The sequence below is a fragment of the Tupaia chinensis genome, unplaced genomic scaffold (assembly GCF_000334495.1).
Source record: "Tupaia chinensis unplaced genomic scaffold, TupChi_1.0 Scaffold000037_21, whole genome shotgun sequence".
NCBI classification, from domain to species: domain Eukaryota; kingdom Metazoa; phylum Chordata; class Mammalia; order Scandentia; family Tupaiidae; genus Tupaia; species Tupaia belangeri.
In genome coordinates, this window is record NW_006159480.1 from 419,575 (window position 1) to 429,021 (window position 9,447).

General features: G+C 40.5%; 1 protein-coding gene and 1 pseudogene across 2 annotated transcripts in view; both read left to right on the forward strand.

Annotated features, from left to right (window-relative positions):
- KATNBL1 (katanin regulatory subunit B1 like 1) overlaps nt 1–9,447 on the forward strand; it is a 54,903-nt gene that overhangs the window by 225 nt on the left and 45,231 nt on the right. The window contains exon 1 of one of the 2 annotated variants that reach the window (XM_006140549.3): nt 79–287. The exons of the other annotated variant lie outside the window; for it this stretch is intronic. The gene's annotated coding sequence lies outside the window, so the exon portion shown is untranslated. Of the gene's footprint in view, nt 1–78; nt 288–9,447 lie in introns of those variants that run through there. 2 annotated transcript variants of the gene reach the window in all.
- On the forward strand, nt 7,898–8,835 carry LOC102491354 (cyclin-dependent kinases regulatory subunit 2 pseudogene; annotated as a pseudogene).

Here is a 9,447-nt window from a genome sequence, read left to right on the forward strand (position 1 = left end):
CGTGCAGTGGGCGCTGCGGCCCGCGCGGATGGGCCCGGGGTCCGGGCGGGGAGAGGCGTGGGCGAAAGCTGCTGTCACTTACCTCCGGGTGGAGTCGACCTCCGGCGGGCAGGGAAGGACTGGACGCGTGCGAGGCGAGCTGTGTGAGGGCAGGTTCTCCCGAGAGCCGCCTAGGCCTGGCCGTGGCGTTTCCTTGTTTTCTGACGGCTCCTCGGCTCCCTGACAGATGAGCTTTGTTTCTCCTGACCGAGACTTGACATAGCTGCATAAGAATTGCTGATCGCGACGTAAGAAACCTCATTGTGTTTTCTGAAAAGTTGTTCTGGAACAGTACCTAGCCTTTTACTCTCGCCGTTAAATTGACTTAAATATTTGGAGATAACAAAGAGTCGATTTGTTTTCTTGTGGCTATAAAGCTCTTTGAAAACAGAGGTGTCTGTTCATTTATTTGCAGATAAAAAAAAAAAGGAAAAAAAGACTGTAGGAGAAATTAATTCTATAGTTATCACTAGTTTAGCACTTGGAAAAATTCTGAGAAACTATTTCGCCTAGTAGATCAAACGTGTAAAGTATGTATCCAGTGAGGTTTTTTTTTTTTTTTTTTTTTTTTTTTTTTAACCAGCTTCAAATTTGAATCATAACTTTATATGTGAAGACTTCTCCTTGACTAATACCTGTGGACAACATCTTAGTTATGAATAGTATTTATTTTGCCCTTTCTGTGAGCCAAACACTGTTTCCAGAGCTGGGCTTGGGTTCAGATACCCTTTTTGACAGCCAGGGAACTGAGGCAGGGGGAGTAACTTGTACAAGGTTTTGATGTAATTGGAACCCAAGCAGGCCTTCCCAGGCTTTTTTTAACAGTCCTTAATATATGGCTCTTTTTAGTTGACAAAATGCTTTCATTTACTTCAGCTTTGGATATATGGGTGTGTGTCTTTGTGTACACCTACATTTTTCACACACCGATCAAATTCTCTGCTCTTGTTCACCATACTTAAGTTGTACGTGAGCAAAAGGTCCACCCAATAGCTTAAGATAGAGTTCACAAGGTTCATATGTGTGTGGTAGTTGATAGTTTTAATTCCTTTGTATCGTTTCCTGAAAGTGTAGAGAGCAGTTAGATACCTATGTGTTCCTTTAAATTAAGACATTAAACATGACTGTTTTTATTCTTACAGTTTTTTTTATTCTTAGTATTTATAACTGGAATGGTTACACTTAACCATGGCTCCATGACAAGAAACAAGTTTAAAAGAAAAATTATTTCATAAGAAAGAAGCAGGTTATACAGTAGAGTTTTCAAAGTAGGCTAATCAGAAAATAAATAATAATTTAATTGGCCTTTATGCCTAGCACAATGTTAAACCCAGTTGGCTCTACAAAAGAAATGTGTCCAGACCACAAATCTTAAGAAGGTTAATCTATTATAGTTTTGGGTACGAGAGTAACAACAGCCAAAATATATGTGATATTCTTCACCAGAACAGTTGGACATTTGTTGAACTGACTTGAGTAAAGCTTCTGCAAAGAACCAGCAATTGAAGGATTTATGTAGGGCATTTGAATAGAAGAGTAGATGGGGAATTTTAGTGAGGAAATAGTGTGATCCAAGGTTTGGAATTGGGAATGCAAATAATTTTTCTCGGGAACTTACTGCCTGGTTTAGTTGGAAAGTTTCTGTTGAGAAAAACAAGATGATGTGGAGCAAGATTGAAGAGCATCCCACATGTCAGAAAGTTTTGGGTTTCAGATTTTAGGATTTTAGAAGTTTTAAATTTTTTAGCTGGATGCTTCTCAAATGGGAGCAGTTTTGACCCCCTTTCCCCCCAACCAGGGGACATTTGGCAGTGGCACATTGTGGGGGAGGGGTGCTACTGGAATCTACTGGATAGGGGCCAGGAATACTGATAAACATCCTACATTAGGACAGCCCCTTCATAAGAAATGATTACCCTAAATGTCAGTAGTGCTGAGGTTGAGAAACCCCATCTAAGTTGATTGTTTATACGGCCAGCCTCTGCTTGCATGTTCTATATAGATAAGGATGAATGGAGAATTTTAAGAGCATGAGTACAAGTAGTGTTAGAGTTGGGGAGAAGATGGCTCTGAGACCACAAGGAAGAGAATGTTGGAGGTGAGGAGAGGGTATGTAGATGGGAGCAATGAGAATGCACAAGTAGTGATAAATGAAATAATTATTTAAGTAACATTTTAAAAACGAATTATTTATTTACTTTTATTGTATTTTAATTTGACCAGAGAGAGACAGAAAGTGAGAAAGCAAGCTTCCAGGTCAGGACTCCAACTGTTTGGCCATGTGGGAATCCAGCGCCTTAACCACCATACTACCTGCCAGCCCCAAAATAACATTTTTTCTGAATTTAAAAATACTGCATGTTCACTGTAAGAAATAGAGAAAATGTGAAAAAATGTAAAAATCACATGTCAATATATTATAAAATCCCCCAAGCAAAAAACCAAAAACAAAACCCAACACCTGTTGATATTTTATTTCAATTTATGTTTCTTCTGAGGCTTTTTAAAAGCTGATAATTATCTTCCTTTTTATAAAATGGATTATACATTTTTCTCTCGGTGGGATTTTTTTTTTTTTTTGGCACAACACCTCAGAAGTATTTTCCATGCTTTGAAAAGTGGTTTTATTTATTTATTTATTATTTTAGGGCCAGCTGGTGGCATGCTAAGGTTGCTTGATCCCATGTGACTAACTTCATGATTCAGGTCCCTGGTGACTTGAAAGATATTCCAGGTTCGTGTGTTTGTGTGTGTGTATATGTGTGTGTGTGTGTGTGTGTGCATGCCCACAATCCCAAGAGGAGGATCAATTGAGGTGTGGCCATCTCCTAAGGAGTGATTTCTCACTTTCCCTCTGTCTCTCTCCGTTTGTCTCTCCAGCAGGTGCATGCGCCCTATAGCAAACTTATTTTTTAAAGTTCTTTTTAATAGTCATAGCATTTCTTTTGTGTGTATTCTTCTGAAATTGGGAGTTTTGCTTTATATTCAAAAGATACTTTTTTTAACTGAAATATTTGTCAAAAGATCTAAAATAATTGTAACAAAAAGTTAATCATTTTGCTTATTGATGGAGTTGCACTGGTGATTATTGTATTATCCTTTATATTTTTAATTTTCCTCAGCAGCTATATCTCTGATGTAAAGATTCACATAAAATTATATGAAGAGGGCTAGCTGGTGGCATGATGGTTAAGGTGCTGGATCCTACATAGCTGTGTGATACAAGTGCTAGACCCAGAAACCTGAAAAGACGTACCTGGTGTTTGCGTGTGTGTACCCATAATCGGAGAGATAGAGGAGAAGGGATTGCAGTGTGACTGTCTCCAGTGGGGGAGAAGGGGAGCATCCCCTGCCCCTCAATCTCTGTCTCTTTCTGGCAAGCACACATTCCTCTAGCAAATTTTTTTTTAAAGAAATGTGACATTTATTTAGTATATTTTTTACAAATAATTAATTTAATTTATTATTATTTTTTCAGTTTGACCAGAGAGACAGAAAGAGAAGAAAAAATGAAAAAGTAAGCTGCTAGGTCTGGGATTCAAACTGGAATTGGTCCTGTGGGAGTCTAGCACCTTAATCACTATGCCACCTGCCTCTAGCACTTCTTTAAAAAATTACATGAAGAACCTCAGAGACCATTGGAAGAAATAGTTGGCAGGATATAAAGATAAGAGAGACATTCTAGAAGAGGAAATATTAGAACACCGTGATTGATTAACTATAGAAAACAATAGGGTTGGTAAAAACCTGTTATCTCCAAAGTTTTATATCTGGGAAGCTAAAAGAATAATGGAACCACTGAAATAAATTAGAATTCTCATGGTCATTTTTTAAAATATACTTATTATTTTATTTTATTATTATTATTTTAATTTGACCAGAGAGAAAAAAAGGGAAAGTGAGAAAGCAAGCTGCCAGGTCCAGGACTCAAACTGTGGTCAGTCATGTGGGAGTTCAGTGCTTCAACTACCACTCCACCTGCTGGCCCTCTCTCATGATCATTTTTATATTGTATATGTAAACTCCTATTCACAGAGACCCATACTGAAATTCTTATGAAGACCATTGATGTCTGTCCACTTAAATTCTTGGTTTTTTTTATTTGGCCAGAGGCCTTGTGCCCTGGGGCAAGGGAGAATGCACAAGTGTGTGTAAGGGCAAGTACTCCATCCCACCAGGATTTGGGGCAAGCACGCACACACACCTGCCATGTTTTTCAAGCCACAGGGGTCAGAATTTGTAGTGATTGGTCACGAGAGATCCAGCTCCATATGTACAGTGCTTAACTGTTGTGCAATAGGGTTTGGAAGAGTTTAAAATTTTTTTTTCCCTGTGAGATAGTACCAGTTCAGGCTTGCATTTGTTGGTCGGAAGAGTTCTCTTTGAGAGATTTGAGGCTGGTTTGGAACCAAACCTGGGGCTCCCAAGTGGCTTCTGTCCTCCCAAATATGGTGTCATCTGTGTAACACCAGGAAAATAAATTTTTGAAAAACACTTTAAACATAATGCAAATGGCAGTTTTACTGGGAGCATTCAGTAGGTTACTTCTAGAGACTTTTTCCCTTAGCTCTTTGCTATAGGGCACACATTTGCCCGAGAGAGACAAAGGGAGGGGCAAAGTGAGAAATCACCACCAAAGAAGAATGGCCACTCTGTATTCCCTTCTCCTGCAGTCTCCTCTCAGGATTTTGAACATGCATGCAAATGTGCCTAGTGTGATTTTCAAACCACCAGGTTCAGGACTCAAGTTGCAGAGAGTTGGTTATGTGGAATCCAGTGCCTTAACTTCCACACCACTGACTGGCCCTGGAGTCAGTTTTAAAAGCTATTCTTGGGAACCAGCAGTTAGTGTAATGGCTATGTCGCTGGATTCCCACGTAGTCGACCGCGTCCCGTTAAAACTCAGCCGGACGCGTGTGTGCATGCCCAAGATCCCGAGAGGAGAATGGAGGAGAAGGGATTGCGGCATGACTATCCCCTCTGGGGGGTGATTTCTCTCTTTCTGTCTCTATGTCTCTCTCTGTCTGTCTGGTGAGCACCCGCGCCCTATAGCGAAAACCTCGCCAAAAAAAAAAAAGCTATTCTTAGGACCAACAGATGGCATAATGGTTACATCACTGGACTCCCACATGGCCAACCACAGTTCAAGTCTTGGACCCAGAGGCTTGAAACTCAGGCTGGGTGCGTGTTCATGCCTGCCCAAAATCCCAAGAGTAGAATGGAGAAGGGATTGCAGTGTGCCATCTCTTGGGGTGATTTCTTGCTTTCTATCTCTCTCTTTCTCTGGTGATCACACTGGTGGCCTTATGGCAGAAATATCTCTCTCTCTCAAAAAAAAAGCTATTCTTACATGATAGGATTACAGAAGAAATCTTAGAATAGAATTTAAATGCCACTAGAATGTAAGCTCCAAGAGTGCAGAGATCTTGGGACCAGCCGTTAGCGTAATGACTATGTCGCTGGACTCCCATGTAGTCAATCGCAGTTTGAGTCCCGGACCTGGTGGCTTAAAACTCATACCGGGTGTGTGTGCGTGCATGCCCAAGATCCCGAGAGGAGAATAAAGGAGAAGGGATTGCTGCATGGCCATCCCCCCGGGGGGTGATTTCTTGCTTTCTGTCTCTCTTTCTCTCTCTGTCTGGTGAGCACATGTGCCCTATAGCAAAAAAACTCTCAAAAAAAAAAAAGAAGAGTGCAGAGATCTTTGTTTTGTCCAGTAATGTTTCCCCATTGCCTGTAATGGTAACTAGCCTACTATAAGAGACAAGCTTGTTGGAGACATGTATAAAAGATCTAAGTATCTTGAAAGATCTCAGCATATAAATCAATCAGAGTGTGATCCAGTCACTCTTAGAGTATGAAAATACCTTCCAGTGGTAGTAAAGCATCCATTGTTCACTTGGTTGCCTTTCAGAACTATTAAGCAATTACTGCCCTGACTATCCTTCCTACTCAGAAGTACATATTTGTCCATCACCAGATATTAATTTAATCCTGGCTTGATGTTTCAGTGAGCCTTTTACTCTTATTTGCAAAAACCTGTGCCTTGCCCATTTCCTATACTATTGTACTGTTTAGCAAAAATAAGCCATATATATTGATTAAAATTTGGCCTTTTATCTATAAAGGATTCCTGGTATAGCAGTCCAAAATGTGTACCCTTGGTCTTGTTGTTTAGTCATCCAGTTCCACAACTACCATTACATAATCTACAAGAATAAATTTTTTTTTGAGAGGTTTTCGCTATAGGGTGCGTGCGCTCGCCAGACAGACAGAGAGAGACAGAGAGATAGAAAGCGAGAAATCACCGCCCAGGGGGGATGGTCACGCCGCAATCCCTTCTCCTCCATTCTCCTCTCGGGATCTTGGGCACGCATGCACACGCGCCCGGCGTGAGTCTTAAGCCACCGGGTCCGGGACATGAACCACGGTCTACTACGTGGGAATCCAGCGACATAGCCATTACACTAACTGCTGGTTCCCTACAAGAGTAATTTTTTGTCCTGTGATTTCCATACAAAACTTCTCAGTAAGTCTATTTTGTCTATGAGCAAAAGTTCAAATTCTTCACTCAGCATTTAGGGACTTCTTCATTTTAGACAATCTGCCTTTCTAGTCTGTTTACTTAGAGTGACCTGGCCTCAATCATAATGATTTTTGTTTGTTTGTTTGTTTTGAGAGATTTTTGCTATAGGAGGCATGTGCTCGCCAGAGAAGCAGAGAGAGAGAGAGAGAGAGAGAAAGAGAGAGGGAGAGAGAGAGAGAGGAAGTGAGAAATCAACTGCCATGGGGGATGACCACACCAATATCCCCTCCCCTCCATTCTCCTCTTGGGATTTGGGCACACAGGCAGATGTGCCCAGTATGAGATATTTTTTTGTTTTTGTTTTAAGAGATTTTTGCTATAGGGCATATGTGCTCGCTGAAGAGGCAAATACAGAAAGCAAGAAATAACCCCCACCACCACCACCCCCCAGGGAGGGGATGACCATGCTGCAATCCCTTCTCCTCCATTCTCCTCTCGGGATCTTGGGCACATATGCACACGCACCTGGTAAGAGTTTTAAGTCACTGGGTCCAGGACTTGAACTGCGGTCCACTGCATGGGAGTCCAGCAACGTTACCATTATACCATCTGCTGGTTCTGCCTCAATTACAATTTAATTATTGAACAGTTGGTATAGAAAATAAGGAAATAGGGACCAGATGGTGTAATGGTTACATTGCTGGGTCCATGTAGTCAACCATGGTTTGAGTCTTGGACCTGATGGCTTAAAACACACTGGGTGCATGTGTGTGCGTGTCCAAAATCCCGGGAGGAGAATGGATTGTGTTGTGGCCATTCCCTCTGGGGGAGGGGGCGATTTCTCACTTTCTGTCTCTCTGTCTCTCTCGTGACCCCACATGCCCTATAACAAAAATATCTCTAAGAAAGAAAATAAGGAAACAACTATAGCTATTTTTTACCCATAAAGTATGTTTCCCGATGGGAAAGGATGGCAGGCTGTTTCCCAAGAAGCCTTTATAGAGTGGCATTCTTTATTTGAGTGAATTATGAATTTACTGAAAAATAGCATTAGGGATTAGAATTATTAAAACTGCATACAATTTTTTTTCCCCTCTCCTTGTTGACAAACCTGTTTGGAAACTAACTAAGAGTAAAAAAGAAAATATTAAGTATTTGTATTTAGTGGCATCAATTTACACTGCAAGTAACCCTTCAGTGGGGTGACTAAATCTCTCTGTGCCCGCAACATTGCTTGATGGTTTAGCAGTCTGGATGGACTAGATTATAACAAATAACTTCTAAATCTCAATAGTTTAAAGCACAAAGGTTTATTTCTTCTCAATTTTTATTACTGCAAGTTGTCTGGGTGCCTCACTCTTTGTCCTTAGTTAAGAACGTGGACATGAGGAGTCCTAACATTCTGACCCGTTGCTGATTACCCTGATAGAGATAAGGTAATGAGAATGAATCATACAAACTGTCTCTTAAGGGCTTCGTTTATATGGACACAGTAAGTCACATGACCATGCCTAACTTCAAGATGATAGGGAAGTATAAACCTATCTAAAAGAGAACTGGTATATCGTAGCAGTTTTAATGTTTATTGCAATTGGGGACTATCACATCAACCTATTTTAATATCCTTGGATAGTTGGTTAACATTGTGAGCACTGTCCTTTAAGGTTGCAGTAGTTCTTTAATCTTTCACTCAGCAGTTTTTTACTTCAGCATCTATTATATGCCACCACAGTAGGCGTACCTGTTCTAGGTACAGTGAACTTAATTTCTGCTCTCACAGAGTTCACAGTTTAGTGAGAAACCATGGACAATAAGCACATAAGCTAATTTAAGATAATAGTAAGTGCTGTGTATGGCGAGGGTGGACAATCGCAGACATGTGGCACGCGTCATCTGCTCTCTGGCTCTGGTCGTTCCCACCCCCACACGGCAGGATGGCCCACAAGCAGATCTACTACTTGGACAAGTACTTCTACGAGCACTACAAGTACTGGCATGTGATGTTACCCAGAGAACTTTCCAGACAAGTGCCCAAAACCCCATCTGATGTCTGAAGAGGAGTGGAGGAGATTTGGTGTCCAATGGAGTCTAGGCTGGATTCATTACATGATTCATGAGCCAGAATCGCATATTCTTCTCTTTAGATAACCTCTTCCAAAAGATCAACAAAAATGAAGTCTGTCTGGGGATTGCTGATTAGTTCTTTTTCAAATTTAATGTATATGTATATAAGGTGGTATTCAGTGAATACTTGAATGATGTACAAACCATTCCTCCATACCTGCACATGGGTTGTATTGTCACAGCAACAGAGCTCAGTCAAATGGAACTGCAAGCAGGTTACTGTAAGGAATGTCAGATAAAATTCTAGTCAGTTTTTCTTTTTAATATAAGTGCCTGTTTGACTTTACCAGTTACTTTTGTTAAATAAAATTTGTATGTTGAGGGGAAAAACAAAAAACTCCAGGCTCATGTGTGTCCATGCCCAAAATACTGAGAGGAGAATGAAATCCCATTTCTAGAAGGGATTGTTGTGCAGTCATGCCCCTCGGGATTTCTTTCTTTCTGTCTCTCTGATGAGTGCTCGTGCCCTATAGCAAAAATCTCTCATAAAAAAAAATGATTTAGTGAAACTCAGGCTGAGAATCACTAGGTGAGTCCTACTGGACTAAACTGTTATTTTCTGTGAACTAAAATATCTTTGCTTTAAACACTGTCTTCGAGTTCATAGTTTAACTCAAAACACAGTTTTCTTTAAGTTCTTAGATAAATCTTCAGGGATATTACAGTGCTAAATGTATTATATTATGACTGCTTGTTATAATATAATATATTGGGGTGATGGTGAGAATTTCACTGTAAGAAAGGCTAGAAAGTTGGGG